A 12,623-nucleotide genomic window follows, 5' to 3' on the forward strand; every position below is an offset into this window, starting at 1 on the left:
TGAACTTTTAATCTGAAGCCAAATGCATTCTGCTAAATTTGTGTTTTCAGCTGTCATTAACTTTTTGGAAATTAAAAGCACTCTTTGAATTAGTATGATACTTTTGTGTTTACAGTTTGTGTTGCACCAGTCCACAAAATTTTGAAATAAAGCAGCTTTTCACAATTTCCTGCATAGTACACTTAAGTTCATTGGACACAGCACCTATTTCAGTAATGCATTTAACACATCTAGTGAACAATGTGCACGAAATGGTATTTTTATTTGTTTCTAGTAGAATTTCAGCGTTCACAAAAATAGTCATTTGCAACAGTGGGAGTACAAGGAAAAAAGTGGCACAACTAGGAACCATGAAATTTGTTGTAGTTTAGACTGGGCAAAATCAGATGACACAGACCTTACAACCAAACCGATTCATGCAGGGAGAAAAAAAATTATTTCATTATTGGTCTCAGTTGCTATTGAATTTAACATACAGTAGAGTCCAGTTAATCCGAACTAACTGGGACCGGACCTTGTTCGGATTACCGATTTGTTCGGATTAGCTGGAATTATGGTGACGAGTTTCTAGTATGAAGTATACCAAGCAAATAAGTAGATACACCATGGTAACAAATAGGAACAAGTGTACGAACAATGGCTCATTCTCATTCTCACTCCCTGCCCTTGTTCACGCGCATTGTTGAAAACTTTGTAGTATCTGAGGTCAGTGCACTGACAGTTGGCTTGCAAAGTGCTTGGTTATGCCAGTTATAGATCGCTGGCATGGGTAACAGTTGCATTGCATTCATTCAGGTGTAGTGGTGTATGTAATTTCATCATGAGTAAACGGAAACCTACAACGTTAACTCTCAAAGAAAAATTGAATGCTTTGAAGTGGATAGACAATGGTGAGAATGTATCTAAACTGACAATGGAAATGGGTGTTGGTGAAGCAACCATTTGTGATTGGAAGAAGAACTGAATGAAGCTCAAAGAGTCCTGTGCAATGTCTTCGGGAAAAATACTCAAAATTCAGCAGACTTTGAAACAGTCCCAGTATGATAAAGTGGATGAAGCTCTTTTCCTTTGGTTTACACAGGAAAGAGAAAGGGGAACTCCTTTGAGTGGAGCACTGGTTCAGGAGAAGGATGTTTACCTGAACAAATTAATGTCTACATCTACATCTACATTTATACTCCGCAAGCCACCCAACAGTGTGTGGCGGAGGGCACTTTACGTGCCACTGTCATTACCTCCCTTTCCTGTTCCAGTAGCGTATGGTTCGCGGGAAGAACGACTGTCTGAAAGCCTCCGTGCGCGCTCTAATCTCTCTAATTTTATATTCATTATCTCCTCGGGAGGTATAAGTAGGGGGAAGCAATATATTCGATACCTCATCCAGAAATGCACCCTCTCGAAACCTGGCGAGCAAGCTACACCGCGATGCAGAGCGCCTCTCTTGCAGAGTCTGCCACTTGAGTTTGTTAAACATCTCCGTAACGCTATCACGGTTACCAAATAACCCTGTGACGAAACGCGCCGCTCTTCTTTGGATCTTCTCTATCTCCTCCGTCAAACCGACCTGGTACGGATCCCACACTGATGAGCAATACTCAAGTATAGGTCGAACGAGTGTTTTGTAAGCCACCTCCTTTGTTGATGGACTACATTTTCTAAGGACTCTCCCAATGAATCTCAACCTGGTACCCGCCTTACCAACAATTAATTTTATATGATCATTCCACTTCAAATCGTTCCGCACGCATACTCCCAGATATTTTACAGAAGTAACTGCTACCAGTGTTTGTTCCGCTATCATATAATCATACAATAAAGGATCCTTCTTTCTATGTATTCGCAATACATTACATTTGTCTATGTTAAGGGACAGTTGCCACTCCCTGCACCAAGTGCCTATCCGCTGCAGATATTCCTGCATTTCGCTACAATTTTCTAATGCTGCAACTTCTCTGTATACTACAGCATCATCCGCGAAAAGCCGCATGGAACTTCCGACACTATCTACTAGGTCATTTATATATATTGTGAAAAGCAATGGTCCCATAACACTCCCCTGTGGCACGCCAGAGGTTACTTTAACGTCTGCAGACGTCTCTCCATTGATAACAACATGCTGTGTTCTGTTTGCTAAAAACTCTTCAATCCAGCCACACAGCTGGTCTGATATTCCGTAGGCTCTTACATTGTTTATCAGGCGACAGTGGGGAACTGTATCGAATGCCTTCCGGAAGTCAAGAAAAATAGCATCTACCTGGGAGCCTGTATCTAATATTTTCTGGGTCTCATGAACAAATAAAGCGAGTTGGGTCTCACACGATCGCTGTTTCCGGAATCCATGTTGATTCGTACATAGTAGATTCTGGGTTTCCAAAAACGACATGATACTCGAGCAAAAAACATGTTCCAAAATTCTACAACAGATCGACGTCAGAGATATAGGTCTATAGTTTTGCGCATCTGCTCGACGACCCTTCTTGAAGACTGGGACTACCTGTGCTCTTTTCCAATCATTTGGAACCCTCCGTTCCTCTAGAGACTTGCGGTACACGGCTGTTAGAAGGGGGGCAAGTTCTTTCGCGTACTCTGTGTAGAATCGAATTGGTATCCCGTCAGGTCCAGTGGACTTTCCTCTATTGAGTGATTCCAGTTGCTTTTCTATTCCTTGGACACTTATTTCGATGTCAGCCATTTTTTCGTTTGTGTGAGGATTTAGAGAAGGAACTGCGGTCTTCCTCTGTGAAACAGCTTTGGAAAAAGGTGTTTAGCATTTCAGCTTTACGCGTGTCATCCTCTGTTGCAATGCCATCATCCCGAAGCGTCTGGATATGCTGTTTCAAGCCACTTACTGATTTAACGTACGACCAGAACTTCCTAGGATTTTCTGTCAAGTCGGTACATAGAATTTTACTTTCGAATTCACTGAACGCTTCCCTCATAGCCCTCCTTACGCTAACTTTGACATCGTTTAGCTTCTGTTTGTCTGAGAGGTTTTGGCTGCGTTTAAACTTGGAGTGAAGCTCTCTTTGCTTTCGCAGTAGTTTCCTAACTTTGTTGTTGTACCACGGTGGGTTTTTCTTGTCCCTCACAGTTTTCCTCGGCACGTACCTGTCTAAAACGCATTTTACGATTGCCTTAAACTTTTTCCATAAACACTCAACATTGTCAGAGTCGGAACAGAAATTTTCGTTTTGATCTGTTAGGTAGTCTGAAATCTGCCTTCTATTACTCTTGCTAAACAGATAAACCTTCCTACCTTTTTTTATATTCCTACTAACTTCCATATTCAGGGATGCTGCAACGGCCTTATGATCACTGATTCCGTTCTGTACATTGCCATTTCCCTAAGGGGCCCCATTACGCGCCTGACGTTGGAGCTCCCAACATGCTGAGAAAATTTATGTGATATGTATTCCAAATTTTCTCTCAGTTGTTCTGCCACTAATGCCGCTGAGTCGGGAGGTCGGTAAAAGGAGCCAATTATTAACCTAGCTCGGTTGTTGAGTGTAACCTCCACCCATAATAATTCACAGGAACTAACCACTTCTACTTCACTACAGGATAAACTACTACTAACAGTAGCGAACACTCCACCGCCAGTTGCATGCAATCTATCCTTTCCAAACACCGTCTGTACCTTTGTAAAAATTTCGGCAGAATTTATCTCTGGCTTAAGCCAGGTTTCTGTACCTATAACGATTTCAGCTTCGGTGCTTTCTATCAGCGCTTGAAGTTCTGGTACTTTACCAACGCAGCTTCGACAGTTGACAATTACAATACCGATTGCTGTGTGGTCCCCGCATGTCCTGACTTTGCCCCGCACCCGTTGAGACTGTTGCCCTTTCTGTACTTGCCCAAGGCCATCTAACCTAAAAAACCGCCCAGCCCGCTCCACACAACCCCTGCTACCCGTGTAGCCGCTTGTTGCGTGTAGTGGACTCCTGACCTATCCAGCGGAACCCGAAACCCCACCATGCTATGGCGCAAGTTGAGGAATCTGCAGCCCACACGGTCGCAGAACCGTCTCAGCCTCTGATTCAGACCCTCCACTCGGCTCTGTGCCAAAGGTCCGCAGTCAGTCCTGTCAACGATGCTGCAGATGGTGAGCTCTGCTTTCATCCCACTAGCGAGACTGGCAGTCTTCACCAAATCAGATAGCCGCCGGAAGCCAGAGAGGATTTCCTCCGATCCATAGCGACACACATCATTGGTGCCGACATGAGCGACCACCTGCAGATGGGTGCACCCTGTACCCTTCATGGCATCCGAAAGGACCCTTTCCACATCTGGAATGACTCCCCCCGGTATGCACATGGAGTGCACATTGGTTTTCTTCCCCTCTCTTGCTGCCATATCCCTAAGGGGCCCCATTACGCGCCTGACGTTGGAGCTCCCAACTACCAGTAAGTCCACCCTCTGCGACCGCCCGGATCTTGCAGACTGAGGGGGCAACCTCTGGAACAGGACAAGCAGCCATGTCAGGCTGAAGATCAGTATCAGACAAACTGGTTCGTCAGACAAACTGGAGAGGCCTTCCGTTCAGCCCTCCGGAATGTCTTTCGCCCCCTGCCACACCTTGAGAAGACCTCCCACTCTACCACAGGTGAGGGATCAGCCTCAATGCGGGCAGTATCCCGGGCAACCACAGTCGTAGTCCGATCGGGGGATGCGTGGGACGAGCTGGCCATCCCCGACAAACCCCCATCCGGACCCCCACAGTGATGCCCATTGGCAACAGCCTCAAGCTGTGTGACCGAAGCCAACACTGCCTGAAGCTGGGAGCGAAGGGATGCCAACTCAGCCTGCATCCGAACACAGCAGTTGCAGTCCCTATCCATGCTAAAAACTGTTTTGCAAAGAACGTCTGAACTAATCTACAGAGAGCGCAAACAAATCGACAAAATTTAAACGGTTATTAAAATACAAGATCGCCTAGTAAATGCAGTAATGCTGCTACTTGCGCACTGCTGACACTGCTCGGCGGCGGAAGGAGACTACGCGAATTTACACTATTCAGGTACTAAAACGCGATGCTACAACTCTCAAATACTATAATACGCCCGAAATTTATGAATTAAACAATGCAAGTACCAAAAACACGCAAAGAAATTAAGAATTAAACTATGTAACAAATGAGTGAGCTAGGAGTATACGACTTGCTGCTGCAGCTGCTTATCCAACGGCAGCAGGGAGCACACTAACTGTGACCAACCGACACTGGCCGTTCAAAACAAAAACAGAAGACAAACGACTACGTGAATTTACACTATTCAGGTACTAAAACGTGATGCTACAACTCTCAAATACTATAATACGCCCGAAATTTATGAATTAAACAATGCAAGTACCAAAAACACTCAAAGAAATTAAGAATTAAACTATGTAACAAATGAGTGAGCTAGGAGTATACGACTTGCTGCTGCAGCTGCTTATCCAACGGCGGCAGGGAGCACACTCCCTGGTGATGAGTCTTTTAGTGCAAGTACGGGTTGGTTGGACAGATTCAAAATGTGTCATGGAATCTGTCAGCTAACAATTACTGGAGAGAGACTTTCTTCTGACCGTTATGCAGTGAAGGAATACTTCGGTGAGTTTGAAAAAAGGATGAGAGGGGGGAAAGTATTTCCCCCAACAAATTTATAACGTTGATGAGACTAGCTTTAATTTTAGGGCACTGCTAACAAAAAGCCTGGCATCAAAAGCAGAAGACCATGCTCCTGGTTTTAAAATGTGCAAAGATTGTGTGACTTTACTAGCATGCAGCAACGCTGCTGGTAATCACAAGCTGCCTTTAATGCTGATTGGCAAATCTGCTAGAACCAGAGCTTTTAAAAACTGCAACATGAGGTCCCTGCCTGTATATTATCACAACCAGAAAAAAGCACGGATGGATGGTAAGCTGTTCACAGAATGGTTTCACGGCCAGTTTGTTCCCCTGTTCAAAAGTTTTCTAAGGAAAATCATTTGTCGCCCTGTGCAATCCTTTTGATTGGTAATGCGCCATCTCACCTCAGCAGTGAAGAATTATGTGATGGAGAAATTGTGGCGAAGTTTTTGCTGCCGAATGTTACACCACTTCTACAGCCGATAGACCAGAGCATACTGCAAACATTAAAACTGATTTAAGGAAAACAGTTTTTAAGAATGCTGATCCAAGATGATAGCATTCCTTTAATGGACAAAATAAAAAAGAATAATGTGAAGGATGTTGTTTATTGGGCCGCTGAGGCATGGCAGAATATTTCACAAAATACCTTGAGAAAATCATGGAGAAAACTGTGGACACCGCTTGAATTTCAGCACAACCTAGTTGAAAATGAAGAGGAAAATCTACTACAAATGATACAGACAATCCCTGGATGTGAAGAAGCTAGTGAAGGAGATGTAGATGAGTGGATTGAGTGGATGGGGCATGTGTGGAGTACCTTGCTGACGCGGATATAGTTGCTGCTGTGACTAAGACCAGGAAGAAGTGGACTGCTGTGACAGAAGTGACAATGAGCCTGAAAGCTGGTGCCACACAGTGATGCAGCGGAAGCCCTTGACCCTGCACTATGTTATTTGGATCAACAGCCCACTGCTACACCTGCCGATTCGATGTTTAGGAGATGATGGCGCAACTATGCATCATATAACAGACTGTCTTCATTACGCCAAAAAACAATGACTGAGTTTTTGTCATCTTAAAAAGTAGGGATAAAATGTCCGCTGTATTTTAGTAAGTTTGACAGATTTTCTTTCATTTTTATGCATTGTTTAAAACTAATGTTTTCTTGCCAATTTTTCTAATACATACTGTGCAAATTAAAATAATGTGTATGTACAGTAGTTTACTCCCCAGTTTTCCATACTTAGACTAACATTTTTCATGTTTGGATTAACCAAACATTCGGATTAATGGGGTTCGGATTAGCGGGACACTGCTGTATGTTAAAATTCAAGACAAAGTCATAAACCAATATCTTTCATTCTGAGCAAAAACTTCTTGGCTCAAAGATGGTGCTTGGATGAGATTCATCATGTGTATAAAATATTACAGTGCAAAATCAAACAATGGACAATCCAGGATGGGTCTAGTAACTAGAGACAGTGGTCACACACACATGCACATATTGAGTTACATTCTCAATCATCACTTGTAACTGCAAAATTTGTGGTTACGAAAATGTCTCTTCTGTAAATATTAAAACTTGGTAATCATTCCAATGAAACAGTTGCACTTCCTGTGCCAGAATCACAGACCAGTTTTAGCAAAGTCACAGTGAAGCATTCAAGCACAATTGATCAACCTCTACACATCTCTTCACTTGTCTCATATGTAGTTGCTGCTGCATTTTTTTTTTTTTTTTTTTTTTCTTCAGATTTTGGTGTGTTACTACTATAACTGTTTATTTTCCAACTTCATCAGTGTATGCATCAATGACAATTTTCTTAACAAGTATATTCTCCTACTGTGTTGCACCATTAAGTTCAGAAGAGTCATTTGCTATATTTTACAGATAAGTTTCTGTAATGTGAACGTCTCCCTCATAATATCTTTCCAGAATAATCAGCACATTTCTAAAACAAGCTACTAACAACTTCACTTGTCAAACCCAGGTGTCGTATGTCATGGCTTCAAGGGCATAAAGCTACTATGCAGAATTCAAAATTTACACAGTACACACATGAACAGGCATCACTAGATGAGTGTGGAACTACCCACTTAGACCATAGCGCATAAAATTTTGATATTTCAGTGTATATACTGGATGTTTCTTTTCATACCTGGAAAAAGTTTTTTTACTACTGTAGTTGATATATGTTTTGACTTTCTCCACTTTTCCTCCTGCAATAGTGTCATTTTTGTCAGCACTCTAGCAAGAACAGTCTCATTTACCTTCCCGATAAAATGACTATGCAATCTGAACATGTGGTTTGTGCACAAGGTGACTATAATGATCTGGTTTTCCAAACATTTCTTTTGCAGTCCTCACATTTCTTATAGAGATGGAATGTATTTCATTCAAAGGACTCTTTAATAGCTATTAGAAATTGCATCTTTTCACTACAGGGTACACACAATTCAATAACTGAACTGATGTTTGATAAAAATTCCTGGCAGTTTACACATAGTTTATAAGTTAACTGACCATGGTTTCCTAACAGGACTAGCACCAGCTTCTACATCTGACCAATTCAGAGAATGTTGTTCTACAACTGCAGACCTAAAATCTACACCATTCACACTATACGAGACTAATTTCTGGCCACTCACTGTTGCCAAAAATATTCTGCCAAAGCAATTAGAACAGAGAAAACCATCACTGCCAACATCTTTACCCTGAACTATTTCTTGAAATCAGCAATCTACTCCAAACTTTTTTCCTTTGTTGCTAATGTTATGTATCACACTTTTATGGTTATGCAAATGGTCAGCACACTTCAACTCATCTGTGTTCCCAATCAGGAAACATTCAAACACAATCTCTCCTGTGAAAATACCCTAAAGTTCAACCAAACAGTACAGTTTTCAAAAAGCTTACTGGTACTATTGGACAACAAATTTGGGGGACTGCTGTCTCTGTTTGCCTGTTGACAACAGAAATGACATTTCATGTATTCTCACTTTTATGCGTGAAGCCAAACACAAAGCATTAACTGGATGGTTTGACTGTTCTCAAAAGTCCTGTTACATTCTGGAATTATCTGCAAGCCTTCACATTCTTTTGAAGATCTTTGATGAATTGGTAGAACCTACGTACAGTAGCCAGCACAGAGTAACAACATTTACTTAGTTCCATTTATTCTGTCATATTTGTCCATGAGTAGATGAGAAAGAGAGAGAACCAATGTGGTGCATTATCCTTTCAAGAGAATGTAGAACCACTGGATACATGCCATCTCCAAAATTTTGATAATTTTTGGATGCTGCTTTTGAGACAACAGAATATAAAACAAAGGCGGTAAAGAAATTAGACATGACAGCTAATAATTATTTAAATAAAAATAAGTTTTTAATATAACATGTTTTTAAATCTGCCTGAAAGTATAAAATAATTTCGCTTAGCCCCATTGTGATTCATAACCTCATTCATACAGTTCTGAAAATTTGTGGCTGAATTTTTAATAGCTATGAAAACACTTGTAAGATACATAACATAATTGATGCACGAATAGTTCATCACGTAACTATTGTCTATTGCTTGCACCCCATATTTTTCATTATACATCTTTCATGGATTTTCACAGTTATTAAAAATTCACAATCACAAATTTTCAGAATTATCTGTATGAGGTTAAGAGTCTGTAGAGGGAAAGGTGAAATTATTTGATACTTTATTATTTTGATTTAAAAATGTTATATTAAAATTTTATATTTTATTAAATAATTTTTCTCCTTTTTAGGTGTGTGTGTGTGTGTGTGTGTGTGTGTGTGTGTGTGTGTGTGTGTGTGTGAGAGAGAGAGAGAGAGAGAGAGAGAGAGAGAGAGAGAGAGAGAGATATTTCTCTAGGAGTTTTAAAATACTGATGAGATTATACAAAATCAAATTAAATTTCAGGTTTACTTCAATGTCTTTTCACCTGTTCATCTCTGAAATAGACTAATATTATCGCTATAATACATCAATCCCCCCCCCGTCCCCCATGAACCATGGACCTTGCCGTTGGTGGGGAGGCTTGCGTGCCTCAGCGATACAGATAGCCGTACTGTAGGTGCAACCACAACGGAGGGGTATCTGTTGAGAGGCCAGACAAACATGTGGTTCCTGAAGAGGCGCAGCAGCCTTTTCAGTAGTTGCAGGGGCAACAGTCTGGATGATTGACTAATCTGGCCTTGTAACACTAAACCAAAACGGCCTTGCTGTGCTGGTACTGCGAACGGCTGAAAGCAAGGGGAAACAACTGCAGTAATTTTTCCCAAGGGCATGCAGCTTTACTGTATGGTTAAATGATGATGGCGTCCTCTTGGGTAAAATATTCCGGAGGTAAAATAGTCCCCCATTCGGATCTCCGGGCGGGGACTACTCAGGAGGACGTCGTTATCAGGAGAAAGAAAAGTGGCGTTCTACGGATCGGAGCGTGGAATGTCAGATCCCTTAATCGGACAGGTAGGTTAGAAAATTTAAAAAGGGAAATGGATAGGTTAAAGTTAGATATAGTGGGAATCAGTGAAGTTCGGTGGCAGGAGGGCCAAGACTTTCAGTCAGGTGAATACAGGGTTATAAATACAAAATCAAATAGGGGTAATGCAGGAGTAGGTTTAATAATGAATAAAAAAATTGGAGTACGGGTAAGCTACTACAAACAGCATAGTGAACGCATTATTGTGGCCAAGAAAGAGACAAAGCCCATGCCTACCACAGTAATACAAGTTTATACGCCAACTAGCTCTGCAGATGACGAAGAAATTGAAGAAATGTATGATGAAATAAAAGAAATTATTCAGATAGTGAAGGGAGACAAAAATTTAATAGTCATGGGTGACTGGAATTTGGTAGTAGGAAAAGGAAGAGAAGGAAACATAGTAGGTGAACATGGATTGGGGGGAAGAAATGAAAGAGGAAGCCGTCTGGTAGATTTTGCACAGAGCACAACTTAATGACAGCTAACACTTGGTTCAAGAATCATAAAAGAAGGTTGCATACATGGAAGAAGCCTGGAGATACTGACAGGTTTCAGATAGATAATATAATGGTAAGACAGATATTTAGGAACCAGGTTTTAAATTGTAAGACATTTCCAGGGGCAGATGTGGACTCTGACCACAATCTATTGGTTATGAACTGTAGATTAAAACTGAAGAAACTGCAAAAAGGTGGGAATTTAAGGAGATGGGACCTGGATAAACTGACTAAACCAGAGGTTGTACAGAGTTTCAGGGACAGCATAAGGGAACAATTGGCAGGAATGGGGGAAAGAAATACAGTAGAAGAAGAATGGGTAGCTTTGAGGGATGAAGTAGTGCAGGGTTATTACAAATGATTGAAGCTGTTTCACAGCTCTACAATAACTTTATTATTTGAGATATTTTCACAATGCTTTGCACACACATACAAAAACTCAAAAAGTTTTTTTAGGCATTCACAAATGTTCGGTATGTGCCCCTTTAGTGATTCGGCAGACATCAAGCCGATAATCAAGTTCCTCCCACACTCGGCACAGCATGTCCCCATCAATGAGTTCGAAAGCATTGTTGATGCGAGCTCGCAGTTCTGGCACGTTTCTTGGTAGAGGAGGTTTAAACATTGAATCTTTCACATCACTATGCGTGAAACTTGCCCGCACGCGTTCAACCATTTCTTTGCTCACTGCAGGCCGACCCGTTGATTTCCCCTTACAGAGCCATCGAGAAGCTTTAAACTGCGCATACCATCGCCAAATGGAGTTAGCAGTTGGTGGATCTTTCTTGAACTTCGTCCTGAAGTGTCGTTGCACTGTTATGACTGACTGATGTGAGTGCATTTCACGCACGACATACGCTTTCTCGGCTCCTGTCGCCATTTTGTCTCACTGCGCTCTCGAGCGCTCTGGCGGCAGAAACTTGAAGTGCGGCTTCAGCTGAACAAAACTTTATGAGTTTTTCTATGTATCTGTAGTGTGTCGTGACCATATGTCAATGAATGGAGCTACAGTGAATTTATGAAATTGCTTCAATCATTTGTAATAGCCCTGTAGGTAAAAAGACGAGGGCTAGTAGAAATCCTTGGGTAACAGAAGAAATATTGAATTTAATTGATGAAAGGAGAAAATATAAAAATTCAGTAAATGAAGTAGGCAAAAAGGAATACAAATGTCTCAAAAAGGAGATCGACAGGAAGTGCAAAATGGCTAAGCAGGGATGGCTAGAGGACAAATGTAAGGATGTAGAGGCTTGTCTCACCAGGGGTAAGAAAGATACTGCCTACAGGAAAATTAAAGAGACCTTTGGAGAAAAGAGAACCACTTGTACGAATATCAAGAGCTCAGATGGAAACCCAGTTGTAAGCAAAGAAGGGAAAGCAGAAAGGTGGAAGGAGTATATAGAGGGTCTATACAAGGGCGATGTACTTGATGACAATATTATGGAAATGGAAGAGGATGTAGTTGAAATAGGAGATATGATACTGCATGAAGAGTTTGACAGAGCACTGAGAGACCTGAGTCGAAACAAGGCCCCGGGAGTAGACAACATTCCATTAGAACTACTGACAGCCTTGGGAGAGCCAGTCCTGACAAAACTCTACCATCTGGTGAGCAAGATATATGAGACAGGCGAAATACCCTCAGACCTCAGACATCAAGAAGAATATAATAATTCCAATCCCAAAGAAAGCATGTGTTGACAGATGTGAAAATTACCGAACTATCAGTTTAATAAGTCATGGCTGCAAAATACTAACACGAATTCTTTACAGACGAATGGAAAAACTAGTAGAAGCCGACCTCGGGGAAGATCAGTTTGGATTCCGTAGAAATATAGGAACACGTGAGGCAATATTGACCCTACGACTTACCTTAGAAGCTAGATTAAGGAAGGCAAACCTGCGTTTCTAGCATTTGTAGACTTAGAGAAAGCTTTTGACAATGTTGACTGGAATACTCTCTTTCAAATTCTGAAGGTGGCAGGGGTAAAATACAGGGAGCGAAAGGCTATTTACAAC

The 12,623-nt window shown here is 41.5% G+C and overlaps 1 protein-coding gene across 3 annotated transcripts in view; it reads right to left on the minus strand.

Moving 5' to 3' along the window:
* Window positions 1-12,623, minus strand: part of LOC126412349 (phosphatidylinositol 4-phosphate 3-kinase C2 domain-containing subunit alpha) — a 250,635-nt gene that overhangs the window by 23,944 nt on the left and 214,068 nt on the right. The gene's annotated exons all lie outside the window — the stretch shown is intronic.

The sequence above is a fragment of the Schistocerca serialis genome, chromosome 7 (genome assembly GCF_023864345.2).
Source record: "Schistocerca serialis cubense isolate TAMUIC-IGC-003099 chromosome 7, iqSchSeri2.2, whole genome shotgun sequence".
Classification (NCBI taxonomy): Eukaryota; Metazoa; Arthropoda; class Insecta; order Orthoptera; family Acrididae; genus Schistocerca; species Schistocerca serialis.